This window comes from Triticum aestivum, chromosome 5B (genome assembly GCF_018294505.1).
Source record: "Triticum aestivum cultivar Chinese Spring chromosome 5B, IWGSC CS RefSeq v2.1, whole genome shotgun sequence".
Lineage (NCBI taxonomy): Eukaryota > Viridiplantae > Streptophyta > Magnoliopsida > Poales > Poaceae > Triticum > Triticum aestivum.
In genome coordinates this window covers 406063962-406087053 of record NC_057807.1, presented here as the reverse complement: position 1 = coordinate 406087053, position 23092 = coordinate 406063962, and positions in this window count along the sequence as shown.

Below are 23092 nucleotides of genomic sequence, written 5' to 3'. Positions count from 1 at the left end.
ACTGAAGGAAATATGACCTAGAGGCAATAATAAAGTTATTATTTATTTCCTTATTTCATGATAAATGTTTATTATTCATGCTAGAATTGTATTAACCGGAAACATAATATATGTGTGAATACATAGACAAACATAGTGTCACTTTTATGCCTCTACTGACTAGCTCGTTGATCAAAGATGGTTGAGTTTCCTAGCCATATACATGATTTGTCATTTGATCAACGGGATCACATCATTAGGAGAATGATGTGATTGACTTGACCCATTCCGTTAGCTTAGCACTTGATCGTTTAGTATGTTGCTATTGCTTTCTTTATGACTTGTACATGTTCCTATGACTATGAGATTATGCAACTCCCATTTACCGGAGGAACACTTTGTGTGCTACCAAACATCACAACGTAACTGGGTGATTATAAAGGTGCTCTACAGGTGTCTCCGAAGGTACTTGTTGAGTTGGCGTATTTCCAGATTAGGATTTGTCACTCCGATTGTCGGAGAGGTATCTCTGGGCCCTCTCGGTAATGCACATCACTATAAGCCTTGCAAGCAATGTGACTAATGAGTTAGTTGCGGGATGATGCATTACATAACAAGTAAAGAGACTTGCCAGTAACGAGATTGAACTAGGTATTGAGATATCGACGATCGAATCTCGGGCAAGTAACATACCAATGACAAAGGGAACAACGTATGTTGTTATGCGGTTTGACCGATAAAGATCTTCGTAGAATATGTGGGAACCAATATGAGCATCCAGGTTCCGCTATTGGTTATTGGCCGGAGACGTGTCTCGGTCATGTCTACATAGTTCTCGAACCCGTAGGGTCCGCACAATTAAAGTTCGGTGACGATCATATTATGAGTTTGTATGTTTTGATGTACCAAAGGTAGTTCGGAGTCCCAGATGTGATCACGGACATGATGAGGAGTCTCGAAATGGTCGAGACGTTAAGATTGATATATTGGAAGGTTATGTTCGAACACCGGATGAGTTCCGGGGGTTATCGGATAAATACCAAAGAACCGGGAGGTTACCGGAACCTCCCGGGGGGTTATTGGGCCTCATGGGCCCATGTGGAGGAGGAAGAGAGGCGGCCAGCTAGGGGCACGCGCCCCCCCTAGCCCAAACCGAATTGGACTAGGGGGGCGGCCCCCCTTTCCTTCTTCTGCTCCTCCCCTTCCTTCCCCTCTCCTACTTGGACTAGGAAAGAGAGGGGAATCCTACTTGGAGTAGGATTGCCCCCCTTGGGCGCGCCTCCTCCTCCTTGGTCGCCCCCTCCTCCTCTCCCTCTTTTATATACGGGGGCAGGGGGGCACCTCTAGACACAACAATTGATCATTGATCTCTTAGCCGTGTGTGGTGCCCCCCTCCACCATATTCCACCTCGGTAATATCGTAGCGGTGCTTAGGCGAAGCCTTGCGTCGGTAGCATTATCAACATCGTCATCACGCCGTCGTGCTGACGGAAATCTCCCGCAAAGCTCTGCTGGATCGGAGTTCTTGGGACGTTATCGAGCTGAACGTGTGCTGAACTCGGAGGTGCCGTACCTTCGGTACTTGATCGGTCGGATCGTGAAGACGTACGACTACATCAACCACGTTGTGCTAACGCTTCCGCTTTTGGTCTACGAGGGTACGTGGACAATAATCTCCCCTCTCATTGCTATGCATCACCATGATCATGCATGTGCGTAGGAAAATCTTTAAAATTACTACGTTCCCCAACAGAGCCGCACCACCAGTCGAGCCAGAATCTAGTGGATCTGCCATTGTGAACAACGAATTTGACAAGACCTTAAAAGATAGGCCTAAGCTTAACAAGGTCTTTCCAGAACTGAGAAGCACCTGTGGCACGAGCAAACATGGGACTAGAGGAAGGACAATTTTAAGAAGAGCTATTTTAAGATGCTCCCTCTTACCCCCTCTTTTCACATGGGTGGTAAGAAGGCACGTCAGACAACACCGAATGCTTTTTCTTTCAACCAACAATACTGAATGCTGGTCAGTGATGACCCCCTCCCCTCCACCAAAGAGAATGAAGAATAAAAATTTCTGAGCACCTCAAAATCAAAAAGGAAAAATAAAAAAGAATGTTCTCCACACAAATGTTGTAGAATTAGAAATTGTAATTAAGCGATTTCTGGCTTCTCCTTAATTCATAAGTTGATTTGTCAACAATATGGTTTCCCACTTTCTATTTCATTCGAAATGTCTTTTTTTTGTTGAGAAAATTCCATTCGACATATCTGGGACTTTACATCTTAGAGAGAACTACCGAAGGCGGAAATTCGAAGGAGCACACACCTATCAAGTCCTACCTGGTCGTCTGATTGCTTCACGATCCGTAAAGTAGTCAGATACCGCACGAGGGCACACTAAATTTTAAGTTTAATCTTTGAAACTTATGACTTTGCATCTGAAACTTGCGACTATCTCGACCAAACAACTACCCTATACTCTTTTTTGCGAGAAAACTTTCGATCTATTCATTAAATGTCAAGATAGTAGTACAAAGAACACCAGAAGTAAGAATAACATTCAGGTCCGTAGGCCACCTAGCAACAATTAGAAGCACTAAAGCGAGCCAAAGACGTGCTGCCGTCATCACCCCTCCCTCATCGGAGCCGGGCAAACATTGTTGTAGTAGAAAGTCGGAAAGTGCTAAGGCCCCATAGGACCGACACACTAGAACAACAACCGCCATCGATGAAGAGAATCCTAGATCTGAAGGATCTAACCTGTAGACACACATGTATAGTCGAACAAAGATCGGATCCAAGCGGATCTACCAAAGAAAATTGCCGACCGGATCCCATGAGATACATCGATGACACACCTCCACACACCCTACGACGACACTAGAAGCATCATCGGGACAGGGGCTAGGCAGGGAGGACCTTATTCCATCTTCAGTAAGCCTTCGCCGCATCGTCTTCCTGAGCATGGCACAAACCCTAAAAAAACTCAAAAACACCTACAAATGGAGTGGCCCCGCCGGTAAGGGCCGGTATCCGCCGCGCCTCCATGATCAAAGGACCATAGGAGACAAAGTGGACTGGCGGCAGCGCTGGCGGGAGGCTGGAAAACCCTAGCTTAGAGGTCGCAGGAGCAATGGAGCGAAGGGGTACGGGTGTGCGATACAAATACAACTACCTTGTACTTTTTTTTGCGGTGAAACTACCCTGTACTTGAAAGCGTCAACAGAGTGAATGAATGTACACTGGATGGAGAGAGAGAGAGACGGAAAACAAATGACTCCCTTTGATATTTTTTTTGTAACACACATAGTCTAGTGTTCTACACATGTAAAATTTTGTGACAAAATGACATCCATGGCGTTATGGGCGGAAGAAACAAAATTGGACCTTCATTTTCTTTTCAAAAACCCACTTTTCAGAGCACCGATTTTGTGTTTTTCGCCTAGAACATCACAAATTTCATTTCTTCACAAAACTTCACACGGGAGTTATTTGTCAAAAAACCACTTTTTTTAAAACAAATCACTATTTTTCTGGATTTTACCATTCATCTGCGTGCATATGTACCTTGGTTGATTGAGCCCACTCGGTAGGAGATAATCTCTTTAGTACGTACACTTTATTCATTTCTCTCTGATATCATTAAGAGAAGACTGACATCACCTAATTGTATGTGTCCCTACTATGACGAGGTACAAGATGTACAACCACATGGATAGTAACGAGCTCTACTATAACTGGTTACTAAAACTCAAAAGAGACATGTGTAGTTGTGTGGGTATATAACACAAAACGTACCTTTTAGTACCAGGGGTTGCTTGTCACGAGCGTCTGGTACAATAATCGTTCTCTTTTTCTTTCATCTTTCAAATCGCCCAAAATCTATATGGCATGACTCTTGAAATGGATTTTTGTCCCGCTTTATAAAAAGAGCAACCATCATATACATATAATAAGTGAAAAGAGAAAAATATGCCATTTGAAGGAACAATAGAAAAACGTCTGAAAACAAAATTAAAATGTGATACAAGAATTCTTGGAGCCAAAGGATAAACGACTAAGGAGCGAAGTGAGTCGGTGGCTGGCTACTAGTGGATCATCAACCATGCTGCCTATCCGATCCTTGTCCTGATGCCTACATAACAGGTGCTACTGTTGTAAGAAGCAAGGGCGGTGTTAGAGATATTCACCTGTATTCATGTGAATATCAAAGGTTTGACTCAACAAATTTAGTAGATATATTAATTCAGCAGCCCACAATGCCGTGGGCCCACACAACTTACAGGCAGGGGGTGGCGGAACTTATTGAAAATTCCACGACCACGTGGCAGGAATAGCTTGTGCAATTGACCTTCATTCCACTGGTAGAGAGAGCTGGCTGGAAGAACGGGAAAGCTCATCCAATACGGAGGCAGAAGCAAAGGAACGGAACTTAATATGGAAGGTTCAAGTACCGTCGAAACTTGCGGGTTTTATCTGGCACCTTGCGCGACATTCCATCACCTCCAGAGCAATTTTGCAGCGTAGAAACATGTCAACGGCAGCAACATGCAGCTTGTGCGGGGTGCACAATACTTGGAGGCACGCCCTCCTTAACTGTCCCCATGTCGTAGAGTACCTAAGCTCTCTCATCAGAGGCAATCATCGATCAGCTAAGCTTACTTTAAGAAGACATTGTGAAGAGATGGTTGTTCACCATGCAAGAAGTATTGCAAGCTGAAGAATTTGTTAAACTAGTAGTGACTCTCTGGCAATTTGGGGTACCAGAAGAAAAGCAATACATGAAGTCATCTTTAACTTTAAGGCCTCCTTTGCAATTCATGGATTAATCACATCGTAGCTGTCAGAGTTGCAAGTGTTTACACCAAGCAGGGACTTCCCTAAAGCAGCCGTAGCCCGACTTCACATTGGTTGGCACTACAGACGAGCTTCACCATGTTCAATGTAGATGCAACTGTCGGGCGAGGTGGTATGTTTAGAGCAGTGGGGGCTATTTGCAGAGACCAGACAAACGTACTTTTGGGTGCCTCAGCCATCGTCTTCACCATAATTGGTCACCCAACTACCCTAGAAGCTCTAGCCGTAGAGAGCTCCTCGGACTTGCCGAGGATCTATATGTGCAACTCATCCATATTGCATCAGACAGTAAAGTGGTGGTGGACGAGATCAAGAAGGGAGGTGCGGCAAACTATGGCACAATTATCTAGGGGATTATGCAACTATTAGTAGTTTTTTCTTCTTGTAATATAGGCCGTGAATTTAGGATTTAAACTTTGAAGCTCACAGTTTAGCGAGGCATGCTTTATTATTAGGGGGAGATTTGATAATTTGCCCCACTTTATAAGGGGTTTGATGATTAAGGGCTGGCCGCCATGTTTGGTTAGACCAATCCGATGATCTTCATTTCGTCCCTGTAAATTTGATGACAGTTGAATAAAAACTTCGCGAGATTGTGGAAGATAAAAGATTCCCCTAAAATAACTCTTCCGTTGATTTATCCCATGCCAACCCATTCCCTAATTGGCCCCACAACCAAAATGTAGGCGTGTGGACGTGGTGCCAAGTAGACAAGCAGCGGCCAGAGGAGCCGGTGAGTGGGCGACCAGGACCAGGTTCCTTCTCTATGTCTTCTCTAATTCCCAGTTTTTATGGGATATGGCGTCCAAATTAGAAATGAACCTAGACATCAGTCACTTAAACAAACCAACAATGAGTATATACTCATATTGCACAAATTTATGGCTCCGCTACTGGTAAAAAGGTCAAACAGTTTAAACAGTCAGAAGTACGCCGTATAAACACTCACTGTATAACAATCTTGTTACACGCAGTCCAAAAAAATAGGTTTGCACTCCCCGCTACTTGCTTTGGCAGTTGTGTCGCCGCCTTGTGCGCCACATGCACTGAAGTCCTACCCGAGCATCGCCTTCAATCACCGAGGCCGCTGTCTGACGGAAATTTGCAGGGGCACCCACCTGCGAAGGTTTGCCTGGTTGCTCGATTGCCTCACGATTCGAAAGTAGTTGAATCCCACATGAGGTACGATAAGTTTTCAGTTTCAATCCTTGAAACTTACCACTTTTTATTTGAAACTTGTGATTTTCTCACTCACTCTTACCAAGTTCCACAGATTAATTTGGGAGACATTTTTTTTGCCGTTTGTAGGCACAAAAATTTATCGGTTGCTCGTACTTTAAAAATTAACATTTATTTTTAAAATTCATCAGAACATACTCAATTTGGATCTTATTTGAAAGTCCTTATCACGAGAAACATGAATATGAAAACATAACTTAACTTGGACTATTCATTCAAAAATGTAAAGATTTAAAAATAAAAAACCATAAATAAAAGCACGTGCGAGGAACTCAGTGCCCCCGCACTTGCATGCCCGAAATCCGCTCCCGTCTATTTGAGTCGACTCACGTTTTTCCAGGATACAGGTATGCAAAGGAGCCGACGCGGAGCCCATGCTGTCCAACGATCTAGTTAGGTTGCACGGAGCCGGCCGAAATCATTATTTTGACCCTTTCAGCAAACTTTGTCACAAAGTGAACTCGACATGAAAGTATTTCACGATCTAACCCTTTTAGAAACGCCATAGCCCGCGGCGTTTCTGCCCTACATACCAACGCCGAGGTAACTAGCGCTTCTATCGAACAAAGAAACGCCGAGGTAGCTCGCGTTTCGGACCAGATGAGAAACGCCATAGGCCTTGGCGTTTCTTCGCTAGCACCCAACCCACTCGCTGCCTCGTCAGGGTCTTCCTCCTCAGCTGTCAGAGACGCCGGGCCAGAAACGCTAAGGCTAGCGGCGTTTTCGGCCTTCTTAGAAACGCCAAGGTAAAAAACTACTCGATAACCAGGGCCGCAACGCCAAGACATATGACGTTTGTTTCTTGGTCAGAAACGCCAAAGCCTATGACATTTCTTACATGGTCCAAAACGCGAGCTACCTCGGCGTTTTTTTGTTGGACAGAAGCGCTAGCTACCTCGGCGTTGCTATGTTGGGCAGAAACGCCGCGGGCTATGACGTTGCTAAAAAAGGTCAGATCGTGAAATATTTTCATGTCGAGTTCATTTTGTAACAAAGTTTGCTGAAAGAGTCAGAATAGTGAAAAAGTCCCACGAAGACGTGGAATACACAAGGTTGCTGGCGGCGCCGGCGCCGTACCGTCACCGCCCTGGGCGGAAACATGATCGAGCTCGATAGCTAAGCTACGCGTCTGCTTGGTTTGGCATCGATGAGGGGTGGTTGAATGACGCAGGATATATGACTGTACCTAAGTTTCCTTTTCCCTTTGAGGACAGCAAGTAGCTAGTTAGCCTAAACGAGCGACTACCCTGTAGTACTTGAAAGCGTCAACACAGTGAACGAATGTACCTATACTGTAGAGAGAGGGGGAAAGAGAGAGATGGGAATCAAACGACTCCCTTTAGTTTGAAAAGGAATGCAAATATAAACGAGGTTGTTACACTTCCACGTAAGAGCGAGACTTAGTGAGTCAACTAATTCATTTGATTTGATCTCAGGGAGAGTCAATTAATTATAATTTGATTCGATCTGAGGGAGGACTCACGCGTAACTAGGAGTAGCCATACAGACCAGTTGAAATTAATAAGTTGCTTTTGAAGTTGATTTTTCGTCAAAAGAGATCACCCGCCGGATCAAAATGACAAAAAAGATCATCTCTGGATCAGATTGACAAAAGAGACCCCCACGACCGTTGCGGCAGGCGCGCCAGGCAACACGTGGCACCTGCCGCCACGCCGTGAGGCGGCCGGCCCCGCCGCCACGCTGCCAGGCGGCGAGTCGCTGGCGACAGGATTCCAGGCGGCAACGGAACGGGGACTGGTCTGATGGGACACGCCGCCACCGTTTGAGGCGGCTGCCACTTTACCTGCTACGCTCGTGCTGACACACTGCTGCTGCCGCATGCGGGACGGTGGGCCGACACTGTAGCTGCTGGCACCTGGAGCGCATTTGCTTGAACCGGACATAGCAGCTTTTTGGTCGTCCAATCAGCGTAATCACTAGAGATGATCTTAGCTAGCACCGGAAATGCATCCAGTAGAACCCCGTGCATGCAATGATGCCACTTAGTGGCCCAACCCGTGCATGCAATGGTGGCAGCAAGTACAGTTCCGGCCGCCTCATACGGAGGCGGCAGGGTCCACCATACCCAGCTCCGTTCCGTCCTGTGTGGCGAGGCGTTGAAAAACTGTAATGCGCAGGCTGCCGCCTGGCAGCGCGGCGGCAGGGCCGGCCGCCTCACGGCGTGGCGGCAGGTGCCACGTGTCGTCTGGCGCGCCTGCCGCCACGGCCGAGGGGGTCTCTTTTGTCAATCTGATCAAAAGATGGTCTTTTTTGTCATTTTGATTCGGCAGGCGGTCTCTTTTGACAAAAAATCTTTAAAGTTTCCACAAGTTCATTAGGAACAAGCTAGAGGGAAGGGAAACAGTTAGTAGCCTTACGTAGTGTACGACATGTTGCGGTTCGAGCATCTCCAGACAACAGATCCCTTAAAACATCTTTGCTATAAAAAATTAAGATGTTGCAAGTTTTTTTCTAGAGGAAGATGTCGCAAGGTTTGTGTAGTAGGTTGTGAAGATCCTGCGCGAGCCACATCGACTGGCCTTGGATTTTCTATATTTCTGTAAGCTCGTCTATTTGGAATAGATGTTAGTTTGACATCCTTAAATAATCATTAAGATATGGATGTGTGCATCATTCGATGCAGAGGCTGAGGGCATTCCTTTCTTTTCGTAAAAGGAGATTTTTAGCATCGCAACCCTCCCTTTTCCGCGCGTCTCTATGGGGCCTACCTCCGATGCCCCCAACCCCTCAGACCCCTCCACCCCTGCACTTTGTGTTTCAACAGTTATTGAGCTACCACATGCTCCACATGCAGCGCAGTCCTGCCTCAACCATCGCCTCTGATCGTTGAGTTCCTCCAAGTTGTCGTCATCCTCATGTCCAGGTGGCTTTCTTGTGTCCCCCGCATCCTCACGTATGCCTCTGATAAGCTGCAAACATAACCATTTCATTAGAAGTTGAATTGTGTATTCATGATTATTAAGTTATTCTACATGATACCGAAGATAAACCTACTAATAAATGCTAGGCATGGTATCATTCTGTAAAGCTGCAATTTTTCAAGTACTTGTACGAAAAGATAGAAGTACGAAAAAATTCTTGAGGGGCATTTAGGAAGGCTCTAGAGATGCACAAGGTCTCTTACATAAAAGAGCTATGGTAGGATGGCCAGGAAGATGGTGGAGTCAATATAGTTAGGCAATACCCTAATTTTTGCGGCATCAACTCTTTTGCACGAATTCTCCACCGCCATAGTCACCATTTACGAAGGGGAAGCTCATGTACATCCAAAGAAGAGGGGAGTGGAGGGCATTTGCTTATTTCCTTTCTCTCTCATGTTCTCTCACTCATGTATTCTTGTTCCCTCCTTGCTTGCCTCCGGCCTCTCTCAACCTCTCCCCCGTCGGCTCGCCCGCTAAAGTGAGTGGGAGAGAGGGGTTTGTCCCTCCTCTGCTGTATAGTATTTGTGTAGCTATTTTGCTTCCCTAGTGGAGTCTTGTGTCTTACCAGTGAATAAAAGGCAGATATACTAATTGTGTTCTTCTTCTCTTGCTCAGGTTACCGTTCATGGATGGTGTTTGAGGTAGGGAGGAAGGAGTAGCTAGTTCCTATCCCAAGACCGCCTCCTTTCTCAAATCTAGTATCCCTTTGCTTAAGATTTGGTTCGTGCCCCTTGTCATTATAGTTTCCTCTCCTTGATTTCCCCTAATAATAATCTCTACTTGTTTGATCCTTGTTTGCTAGTTTTATATCCCAAAAATCTTCTACTTCGATGTCTTTCACCAGTGCTTCAAATCTTTCTCCTCAGTCGTCTGAGCGAGTGAGTTTGAGGGAGGTACATATGCTTGATGTCTAATACACAACATTGCTTCTTGTAGACTCTGTTGGGCCTCCAAACGCAGAGTTTTGTATGACAGTAGCGAATTTCCCTCAAGTGGATGACCTAAAGTTTATCAATATGTGGCAGGTGTAGGATGAAGATGGTCTCTCTCAAACAACCCTGCAATCAAATACAAGAAATCTCTTGTGTTCCCAACACACCCAATACAATGGTAAATTGTATATGTGCACTAATTCGATGAAGAGATGGTGATACAAGTGTAGTATGGATAGTAGAAATATATTTTTATAATCTGGATAAATAAAAACAACAAGGTAGCACGCAACAAAAGTGAGCACAAATGGTATTGCAATGCTTGAAAACAAGGCCTAGGGACTCAATTCATCACAACAAAGATAGAGACGAAATAACACCATATGATCAGACTATATTAACAAAGCCCATGGTTACATCAAGATCATGCCGGATCAAGAAGAGAGAGAGAGAGAGAGAGAGAGAGAGAGAGAGAGAGAGAGAGAGGGAGAGAGAGAGATCAAACAGATAGCTATTGGTACATACCCTCAGCCTTGATGGTGAACTACTCCATCCTCGTCATGGAGACCACCGGGATGATGAAGATGGCCTCCGATAGTGATTTCCCCCTCCGGCATGGTGCTGGAAAAGGGCTCCAGATGAGATCTCTTTGGAACAGAGGCCTGCGGCAGCGGTGTGGAAGTTCTAGGTTTCTTTCTAGGGTTTTCAGTATTTATAGGAATTTTTGGCGTCGGTTTCATGTCAGGGGGGCCAACGAGGGACCGACAAACTTTGTAGGCGCGCCCTAGGGGGGCACCCCTTGAGCTTTTCACTCCCCTGGACTTCGTCTGGTCCACCTCCCAGGCTTCGCAGGTCTCTTTTGGTCCAAAAAAATCACCGTAAAGCTCCATGGCATTTGGACTTTGTTTAGTATGGATTTTTTGAAAAGCCAAAACATGCAGGAAATAGCAACTGTCACTGGGCACTAGGTTAATAGGTTAGTTCCATAAAATTCATATAAAAGTGCACTAAAACCCTATAATTATTGTAAATATGGCATGAATACTTCATAAATTATAGATACGTTGGAGACGTATCAGCATCCTCAAGCTTAATTCTTGCTCGTCCTTTATGATAAAAAAATAATTTATGAAGTGTTCTGGATTTGTTCACCTTTACACTTGCAACCTTATTATTATTACTACTACTATTCTGGATCACTTACAATTTCTAGGCACATTATTTGCACCTTGCAAAGGACCAAAGATTGAATCTTGTGCTCCCTGTGGTATCGATACTCTTACTTTGAAAAGGCTATAACTAAACCCTATGCATTTGCAGGCTATCAATATACGAACGGACACATTTATCTTGGATTCACTGTGTAGGATGTGTATACGAGAGGGAAATGTTTGTCTTGGATTCACTGTGTGGGATGCACATCCGAACGGAAATGATTGGGCTTGTATAATTGTCTTCGATGGATTGCTCGATCGCACATGAGCTCTTTTTTCCCTAAGTGTGTGACCGGAGGACCTATCGTCGACGGTTTTTGGGTTGTGTGAGATGGACCCTCCCTATTGCACACACATGCAAGGCAACGGTCTAAACTCAATCGCAACAAGGGGGTAAAACCCGTTTGTATAGCACATCGCTGCATTAGTGAAGTTTTTAATATCTTACATGCTAAACACATTAATGGTGGTTTCCATGCAAAAAATTTACTCTCCTTTCCACCATACTAACACAAAACATGGCTAGCCGAATCCATGGGTGTCTGCCAGCTTTCAACATTCCAGGAGGAGTATTTTTATAAATAATTCAGGACTAGGCATCCTTTTTACCAGCCTCCCTCTAATTTAATGAGTGAATAAACTCTTGTCGGTGAGTAAAACACCCATCACTCCATGAGCGGTAGGGGCACACAAAATGGATGTTCATTTGAAGATTTAGAGTTAGCACATGCAAATTTACTTGGAACGGCAGGGTTAGACCATATATAGGTAGATATGGTGGACACTCATGGAAGAAATTTGGCTAAACAATTTTGCATGCACAAGCAGTATTCCCGCATAGTAAAGAAATTTTTGGCTAGCAAAGATTATAAACAAGCACCACATGTTGTTGGATCCATGACCATATAATTTCTATGCAAATATACCCAAACACAACTCATTATGTTATCTTCCTTGTTGAGGGAGTCCTGGACTAGGGGGTCCTCAGGATGCCGGCCTATCTCGCATGGGCCGGACAGCTGGGACGCACTATGACTGCTGGTGGACCAAACTATGGAGCGGCATTGTATTCGGACGGGAGATGTTTTGTGCCTTGGTGTATACTTCAAGTCAAGATGGAAGGTTCACCATGCTCGCTCCCTTGTTGTAATCGACCATGTGTAACCCTAATACCCCTAGTGTCTATATAAGGCAAGGGATTTAGTCCGGAGAGGCTAGAGAACAATCACCATCCTACTAGTTTAGGATTTAGTTCATCTAATCTCGTGGTAGATCAACTCTGTAACCCCACATACACAAGTAATATAATCAAGCAGGACGTAGGGTATTACCTATTGGGGAACGCAGTAATTTCAAAAAAAATCCTACGATCACGCAAGATCTATCTAGGTGATTCATAGCAACGAGAGGCGAGAGTGTGTCCACGTACCCTCATAGACCGAAAGCGGAAGCTTTTCAATAACGCGGTTGATGTAGTCGAACTTCTTTGCGATCCAACCGATCAAGTATCGAACGTATGACACCTCCGCGTTTAGCACACGTTCAACTCAATGACGTCCCTCGTGCTCTTGATCTAGTTGAGGACGAGAGCGAGTTCCGTCAGCACTACGGTGTGGCGACGGTGATGATGACTCTACCAGCGCAGGGCTTCGCCTAAGCACTACGATGGTATGATCGAGATGTGTAACTGTGGGGGGGGGGGGGGCACTGCACACGGTTAAGAGAAACTTGTGTGTACTAGGGTGCCCCCCGCCCCCGTATATAAAGGAACAAGGGGGGAGGGAAGCCGGCCGCTAGGGGCGCCCCCAAGAGAGGGAGTCCTACTAGTCCTAGTAGGATTCCATCACAAGGAAGAGTGGGGGAAGGAAGGAGAGGGAGAGGAAGTAGGAAAGGGGGGCATCGACCCCCCCTTCCTTTGTCCTATTCAGACTCCAAGGGGGGGGATGCCCTCCTCTCTCTCCACTAAGGCCCATGGTGGCCCATTAGTTCCCCCGAGGGGTTCCAATAACCCCTCCGGCACTTCGGTTTTACCCGAAACTTCCCGGAACACTTCCGGTGTCCGAATAACATGGTCCAATATATCAATCTTTATGTCTTGACCATCTCGAGACTCCTCGTCATGTTCGTGATCTAATTTGGGACTCCGAACAAACTTCGGTCATCAAAAACACATAACTCATAATACATATCGTCATCGAACGTTAAGCGTGCGGACCCTACGGGTTCGAGAACTATGTATACATGATCGAGACACATCTCCGATCAATAACCAATAGCGGAACCTGGATGCTAATATTGGCTCCTACATATTCTACGAAGATCTTTATCGGTCAAACCGCATAACAACATACGTTGTTCCCTTTGTCATCGGTATGTTACTTGCCCGAGATTCGATCGTTGGTATCATCATACCTAGTTCAATCTCATTACCCGCGAGTATCTTTACTCCTTACATAATACTTAATCCCGCAACTAACTCATTAGTCACATTGCTTGCAAGGCTTATAGTGGTGAGCATTACCGAGAGGGCCCAAAGATACCTATCTGAAACACGGAGTGACAAATCCTAATCTCGATCTATGCCAACCCAACAAAACACCTTCGGAGACACCTGTAGAGCATCTTTATAATCACCCATTTACGTTGTGACGTTTGATAGCACACAAGGTGTTCCTCCGGTATTCGGGAGTTGCATAATCTCATAGTCTAAGGATAATGTCTAAGTCATGAAGAAAGCAGTAGCAATGAAACTGTAACGATCATACTGCTAAGCTAACGGATGGGTCATGTCCATCACATCATTCTCCTAATGATGTGATCCCGTTCATCAAATGACAACACATGTCTATGGTTAGGAAACCTAACCATCTTTGATTAACGAGCTAGTCTAGTAGAGGCATACTAGGGACACTATGTTTTGTCTATGTATTCACACATGCACTAAGTTTTCTGTTAATACAATTCTAGCATGAATAATAAACATTTATCATTAAATAAGGAAATAAATAATAACTTTATTATTGCCTCTAGGGCATATTTCCTTCAGTCTCCCACTTGCGCTAGAGTCAATAATCTAGATTACAAAGTAATGATTCTAACACCCATGGAGTTTTGGTGCTGATCAAGTTTTGCTCGTGGAAGAGGCTTAGTCAAGGGTCTGCAACATTTAGATCCGTTTGTATTTTGCAAATCTCTATGTCCCCTTCCGACACTTGATGATGGATGGAGTTGAAGCGTCTCTTGATGTGCTTGGTTCTCTTGTGAAATCTGGATTCCTTTGTCAAGGCAATTGCACCAGTATTGTCACAAAAGATTTTCATTGGACCCGATGCACTAGGTATGACACCTAGATCAGATATGAACTCCTTCGTCCAGACTCCTTCATTTGCTGCTTCCGAAGCAGCAATGTACTCCGCTTCACACGTAGATCCCACCACAATGCTCTGCTTGGAACTACACCAACTAAAAGCTCCACCATTAAATAAAAATACGTATCCGGTTTGCGACTTTGAGTCATCTAGATTTGTATCAAAGCTTGCATCGATGTAACCGTTTACGACGAGCTCTTTGTCACCTCCATAAACGAGAAACATATCCTTAGTCCTTTTCAGGTATTTCATGATGTTCTCGACCGCTGTCCAATGCTCCACTCCGGGATTACTTTGGTGCCTTCCTGCTATACTTATAGCAAGGCACACATCAGGTCTGGTACACAACATTGCATATATGATAGAACCTATGGCTAAAGCATAGGGAATGAATTTCATTTTCTCTTTATCTTCTGTAGTGGTCGGGCATTGAGTCTGACTCAACTTCACACCTTGTAACACAGGAAAGAACCCTTTCTTTGACTGATCCATTTTGAACTTCTTCAAAACTTTATCAAGGTATGTGCTTTATGAAAGTCCAATTAAGCTTCTTTATCCATCTCTATAGATCTTGATGCCCAATATGTAAGCAGCTTCACCGAGGTCTTTCATTGAAAAACTAACTCTTATTCAAATATCCCTTTATGTTATCCAGAAATTCTATATCATTTCCAATCAACAATATGTCATCCACATATAATATTAGAAATGCTACGGAGCTCCCACTCACTTTCTTGTAAATACAGGCTTCTCCAAAAGTCTGTATAAAACAATATGCTTTGATCACACTATCAAAGCGTTTATTCCAACTCTGAGAGGCTTGCACCAATCCATAAATGGATAGTTGGAGCTTGCACACTTTGTTAGCACCCTTTGGATCGACAAAACCTTCTGGTTGCATCATATACAACTCTTCTTCCAGAAATCCATTCAGGAATGCAGTTTTGATATCCATCTGCCAAATTTCGTAATCATAAAATGCGGCAATTTCTAACATGATTCTGACAGACTTAGGCATCACTACGGGTGAGAAAGTCTCATCATGGTCAACTCCTTGAACTTGTCGAAAACCTTTCGCAACAGGTCGAGCTTTGTGGACAGTAACATTGCCGTCAACGTAAGTATTCTTCTTGAGGATCCATTTATTTTCTATGGCTTATCGATCATCGGGCAAATCCATCAAAGTCCACACTTTGTTCTCATGCATGGATCCCATCTCAGATTTCATGGCCTCAAGCCATTTATCGGAATCTGGGCTCATCATCGATTCCTCATAGTTTGTAGGTTCACCATGGTCTTGTAACATGACTTCTAGAATAGGATTACCGTACCACTCTGTAAGACCTACGAGGTTCGGTAGTAACTTGATCTGAAGTTTCATTATCATCATCATTAGCTTCCTCACTAATTGGTGTAGGAATCACTTGATTTGATTTCTGTGATGAACTACTTTCCAATAAGGGAGAATGTACAATTACCTCATCAAGTTCTAGTTTCCTCCCACTCACTTCTTTCGAGAGAAACTCCTTCTCTAGAAAGGATCCATCCTTAGCAACAAATATTTTGCCTTCGGATCTGTGATAGAAGGTGTACCCAACAGTTTCCTTTGGGTATCCTATGAAGACACACTTCTCCAATTTGGGTTCGAGCTTATCAGGTTGAAGCTTTTTCACATAAGCATCGCAACCCTAAACTTTAAGATACGACAACTTTGGTTTCTTGCCAAACCACAGTTCATAAGGCGTCGTCTCAATAGATTTGTATGGTGCCCTATTTAAAGTGAATGCAGCCGTCTCTAAAGCATAACCCTAAAAAGATAGCGGTAAATCAGTAAGAGACATCATAGATCGCACCATATCCAATAAAGTACGGTTACGACGTTCGGACACACCATTTCGCTGTGGTGTTCCAGGTGGCGTAAGTTGTGAAACTATTTCACATTGTTTCAAATGAAGACCAAACTCGTAACTCAAATATTCACCTCCATGATCAGATCGTAGAAACTTTATTTTCTTGTTACGATGATTTTCCATTTCACTCTGAAGTTCTTTGAACTTTTCAAATGTTTCAGACTTATGCTTCATTAAGTAGATATATCCATATCTGCTCAAATCATCTGTGAGGGTAAGAAAATAACGATACCCGCCACGAGACTCAACACTCATTGGACCACATACATATGTATGTATTATTTTCAATAAGTCAGCAACTCGTTCCATTGTTCCGGAGAATGGAGTTTTAGTCATCTTGCCCATGAGGCACTGTTCATAAGCACCAAGTGATTCATAATCAAGTGATTCCAAAGGTCCATCAACATGGAGTTTCTTCATGCGCTTTACACTGATATGACCCAAACGACAGTGCCACAAATAAGTTGCACTATCATTATCAACTTTGCATCTTTTGGCTTCAATATTATGAACATGTGTATCATCACGATCGAGATTCAACAAAAATAGACCACTCATCAAGGGTGCATGACCATAAAAGATATTACTCATATAAATAGAAGAACCATTATTCTATGATTTAAATGAATAACCGTCTCACATCAAACAAGATCCAGATATAATGTTCATGTTCAATGCTGGCACCAAATAACAATTATTCAGGTCTATAACTAATCTCGAAGGTAGATGTAGAGGTAGCGTGCCGACGGCGTTCACATCGACCTTGGAACCATTTCCCATGCGCATCGTCACCTCGTCCTTAGCCAATCCTTGTTTAATCCATAGCCCCTATTTTGAGTTGCAAATATGAGCAGCAGAAGCGGTATCAAATACCTAGGCGGTACTACGAGCATTAGTAAGGTACACATCAATAACATTTATATCAAATATAACTTTCACTTTGCCATCCTTCTTATCCACCAAATACTTGGGGCAGTTCCTCTTCTAGTGACCAATCCCTTTGCAGTAGAAGCACTCAGTTTCAGGCTTAGGTCCAGACTTGGGTTTCTTCTCCTGAGCAGCAACTTTCTTGTTGTTCTTCTTGAAGTTCCCCTTCTTCCCTTTGCCCTTTTTCTTGAAACTAGTGGTCTTTTTGACCATCAACACTTGATGCTCCTTTTTGATTTCTACCTCCGCAGCCTTTAGCATTGCGAAGAGCTCAGGAATTGTCTTGTTCATCCCTTGCATATTATAGTTCATCACAAAGCCTCTATAGTTTGGTGGCACTGATTGAAGAACTCTGTTAATGACACTATCATCAGGAAGATTAACTCCCAGCTGAGTCAAGTGGTTATGGTACCTAGACATTCTGAGTATGTGTTCACTGACAGAACTATTCTCTTCCATTTTGCAGCTGTAGAACTTGTTGGAGACTTCATATCTCTCAACTCGGGCATTTTCTTGAAATATTAACTTCAACTCTTGGAACATCTCATATGCTCCATGATGTTCAAAACGTCTTTGAAGTCCCGATTCTAAGCTGTAAAGCATGGCACACTGAACTATCGAGTAGTCATCAGCTTTGCTCTACCAGACGTTCTTAACGTCATCAGTAGCACCTGCAGCAGGCCTGACATCCAGCGGCGCTTCCAGGACGTAATTCTTCTGTGCAGCAATGAGGATAATCCTCAAGTTACGGACCTAGTCCATGTAATTGCTGTCATCATCTTTCAACTTAGCTTTCTCTAGGAACACATTAAAATTCAAAGGAACAGTAGCACGGGCCATTGATCTACAATAACATAAACATGCAAAATAACTATCAGGACTAAGTTCATGATAAATTAAAGTTCAATTAATCATATTACTTAAGAACTCCCACTTAGATATACATCCCTATAGTCATCTAAATGATCACGTGATCCAAATGAACTAAACCATGTTCGATCATCACGTGAGATGGAGTAGTTTTCAATGGTGAACATCACTATGTTGACCATATCTACTATACGATTCATGTTCGGCCTTTCAGTCTCAGTGTTCCGAGGCCATATCTGTATATGCTAGGCTCATCAAGTTTAATCTGAGTATTCTACGTGTGCAAAACTGGCTTGCACCCGTTGTAACATAGAGCTTATCACACCCGATCATCACGTGGTGTCTCGGCATGATGAACTGTAGCAACGGTGCATACTCAGGGAGAACACTTACACCTTGAAATTTAGTAAGGGATCATCTTATAATGCTACCGCCGTACTAAGCAAAATAAGATGCATAAAAGATAAACATCACATGCAATCAAAATATGTGACATGATATGGCCATCATCATCTTGTGCTCATGATCTCCATCACCGAAGTATCGTCATGATCTCCATCGTCACAGGCGCGACACCTTGATCTCCATCGTCGCATCGTTGTCGTCTCGCCAACTATTGCTTCTACGACTATCACTACCGCTTAGTGATAAAGTAAAACAATTACATGGCGATTGCATTGCATACAATAAAGCGACAACCATATGACTCCTGCCAGTTGCCGATAACTCTGTTACAAAACATGATCATCTCATACAACAAATTATATCACATCATGTCTTGACCATATCACATCACAGCAAGCCCTGCAAAAACAAGTTAGACGTCCTCTACTTTGTTATTGCAAGTTTTACGTGGCTGCTACGGGCTTCTAGCAAGAACCGTTCTTACCTACGCATCAAAACCACAACAATTTCTCGTCAAGTGTGCTGTTTTAACCTTCAACAAGGATCGGCCGTAGTCAAACTCGATTCAACTAAAGTTGGAGAAACAGACACCCGCCAGCCACCTATGTGCATAAGCACGTCGGTAGAACCAGCCTCACGAACGCGTTCATGTAATGTCGGCCCGGGCTGCTTCATCCAACGATACCTCCAAATTAAAGTAAGATGTTGGTGGTAAGCAGTATGACTATTATCGCCCACAACTCTTTGTGTTCTACTCGTGCATATAACATCTACGCATAGACCTGCCTCGGATGCCACTATTGGGGAACACATTAATTTCAAAAAAATTCCTACAATCACACAAGATCTATCTAGGTGATGCATAGAAACAAGAGGGGAGAGTGTGTCCACGTACCCTCGTAGACCGAAAGCAGAAGCGTTTCAATAACGCGGTTGATGTAGTCGAACTTCTTCGCGATCCAACCGATCAAGTACCGAACATACGGCACCTCCGCATTTAGCACACGTTCAACTCTATGACGTCCCTCGTGCTCTTGATCCAGTTGAGGACGAGGGTGAGTTCCGTCAGCACTACAGCATGGCGACGTGATGATGATGTTACCGGCCCAGGACTTCGCCTACGCACTACGATTGTATGATCGAGGTGTGTAACTGTGGAGGGGGCACCGCACATGGTTAAGAGAAAGTTGTGTGTACTAGGGTGCCCCCTGCCCCCGTATATAAAGGAGCAAGGGGGAGACCGGCCGACCCCTAGGGGCGCGCCCAAGAAAGGGAGTCCTACTAGGACTACTAGTCCAAGTAGGATCCCATCACAAGGAAGAGAGGGGGGAGGAAGGAGAGGGAGAGGGAGTAGGAAAGGGGGGCGCCGACCCCTTCGCTTGTCCTATTCAGACTAGGGGGGCGGCCTGCCCTGGCTGCCGTCCTCTCTCTCCACTAAGGCCCATGGTGTCCCATTAGTTCCCCCCGGGGGTTCTGGTAACCCATCTGGCACTCCGGTTTTACCGGAAACTTCCCGGAACACTTCTGGTGTCCGAATAACATGGTCCAATATATGAATCTTTATGTCTCGACCATTTCGAGACTCATCGTCATGTCCGTGATCTCATCCGGGACTCCGAACAAACTTCGGTTATAAAAAACGCATAACTCATAATACATATCATCATCGAACGTTAAGCGCGCGGACCCTACGGGTTCGAGAATTATTTAGACATGATCGAGACACATCTCCGATCAATAACCAACAGGGGAACCTGGATGCTCATATTGGCTCCTACACATTCTACGAAGATCTTTATCGATCAATGTCGGGTAAATGAACACCTACGGGATCACAAGAATCCCTTCTATGTTCGGTGGGGAGAGCAGCTGCACGAAGAGCATGTATAGAAGTTAGCACACGGGGATTTTACTTAGGTTCGGGCCGCAAAGATGCGTAATACCCTAGTCCTGCTCTTATGGATATATGTGTTCTCGAGCTTTTGAACTAGCTGTGGTGCTTGCCCGGTCCAAAAGTCCGAATCCTCTCTCTGTACGCCTCGGGCCTCCTTTTATACATGAAAGGGGTTGCCGCAGCGGCACATAGGAGGTGGAAAGCAGGCTACAGTGTACGAGCTTATCGCTCGACACCGTAGGACAAACGCATTTAATGCGTTGCCTACATGCCCTCTTCCTTTACCGGGGACGACAACAAGAGCTATCTCGTCTGTCGCTGCCCCTCCTTGCTTTGACACGTGTCCAGGCTGACAAGGCATGCAGTGCCATGCTGGCTAGCTAGCTGCTGCGTTCATATGGCATGATGGTAGAGCCTCCACAAATATCTGCATGCTGCCACGCAGGTGCCTGTTTAATTGTCACACTGGTCGTCGCACTAGAGTGGTGGTGAGGTGGCAAATCCTTGCCGGGCGCGGGCCTGGCCGCGACCCAGCGATCGTCCCCGGCAAGGCTTGCCGGGGGGCTTCGTAGTCGTCCCCGGCAAGTGTCTTGCCGGGGGTTTCATCTTCTGGTCCCACGTGGACCCACATGCTATCTATTTTCATCAAGATCTGCATGCTACCACGCATGCGTTCCCAAATCTTGGTCTTAACATTGTCGATAGTGTCAGAACTCTCAGCCTCAAGGGTGATGGGCTTACTGGTGCTGCGTGGGTTGCCCTAGCAAGGGTGTTTCCGGGGGAGGTCCAGCTCGCCTTCTACTCCTTGTTCTTGAGTATCTGTCTTGATAGTCTTCGTGTTTCACCTTCTGTTGCCCTGACGGGCCCGGCCACAGGGGTGGCTACGATTGCCCGTGCACAAGTAAGGGGTACAGAAAGAACCCATACTTTTGTACACCGATAGGAGCCCCCGGGCCTGGGCCACACATGAGCACAAGGCCTAGTTGGGCCAGGCCCAAAGCAGTGCGCGGGCATGCGTGGCAGAAACTTATCTTCCACGATTTCTTCACCAGTTGCGCTTCCCCACGACCCGCGTTGAGTGCGTGACGTGGGGGTCGTGCACGGGGCGGTCGCAGCATGCCTGCATCACTTCATAGTTAATGGTAAAAAAGGACAGCTCGCGCCTTCCCCATAAAAGAGGAATCTGCAGAGGCACCGCTCATTTACCCTCTGGGCCCTTCCCCAATCTAGGAACCGTCGTTCCCCTTCTTCTTCCTTGAGCAAGAACCAGAGCCCCATGCCTCCTCTTGCCACCGCCGTGCCTCCATTGCCTCTCGATCCCTTGCCTCCTCCCAGTTGCCATGGCGCCCAAGGCATGCAAGGGCAAGGGAGTGGCCAAGGCCGTCGCGGAGAAGGAGACGCCAGAGAGTGAGCTGGTGAAGTTGCGGAAGAAGTTCGCCCTCTTCATCCCGATGGTCGATGTGCTCGTGCTCAGGGAGAAATTCAGGCCCCTGTGGGGGAGGGAAATGACGGGGCATCCCACCACGAAGATCATTCCTGCTCGCTTTGTCGAGCACGGGCCCGACACGTATCCCTTCTTCGTTGATTACTTCTCCTGCGGGCCCTGCCCCCTTTCTTTGACTTCTTCAACGACATCATGCACACCTACGACTTCCACCTCTTGGATTTCATGCCGAATGTCGTGGCGTGCATGGCCTTCTTCGCCATTTCTGCAAGGGCTTCGCCGAATTGCACCCCAAAACGACGCTCTTCCGCCATTATTTCGTCCCCCGCATCCAAATGGGGGGCGCCATCACCGGCCGCGTCACTTGGATCCCAAGGGCACACATCAAGGGTGTGTACCCAGAGGGTTCCATGAAGGACAAGTGGGAGGAATGGCGGAGCCGGTGGTGCTGGCGGAGCCGTTGGTGCTGGATTGAGGAGAAGGATCCGCAGGAGTTCTACTAGGTCCGTTAGAAACCGCCGGTTCGTGGCGATGACTGGAGCAAACTCGACGCCAATGACGGGAAGCTCACGATTGCCATCACCACGATCCACCGTCTCATTGCAGCCGGGCTGACGCTCGAGATGATCGGGGACGATTTCATCCGCCGCCGCATCGCCCCCCTGCACAACAAGGGGAGGCCGGACTGGGAATACAAGAATGCGGCCAACATCATGAGGCTTCGCCCTGGCTTAAATCATAATTTCACTATGATTGAGCATGCGCATCTCTGCCAGCGGCTCTTCCAGCTCAAGGTCAACGAGGCCGGCGAGGTTGAGAAGTCCGGCAAGGATGCCAAGACCGGCAAGGTGGACAAGCCATTCAAGTTGCCGGCAGGGGTGGTCCTGCTGAGCAACAACTCCTGTCTGACTGCCATCATCGCCATGATGCCAGTGTTCAACGCGCACGGCCTTGACCCGACCTGGATTGAGCCAAAGGCATAGATAGTGTAGCAGTTCTTCGACAATCCGTCGGAGTGATATGTCCGTGCTGAGAAGCAGCTTATCCGCCCCACCATCGTGAAGGACATGGAGTACATTGCCTCAAGGTTGGAGGAGGCGACACTTCT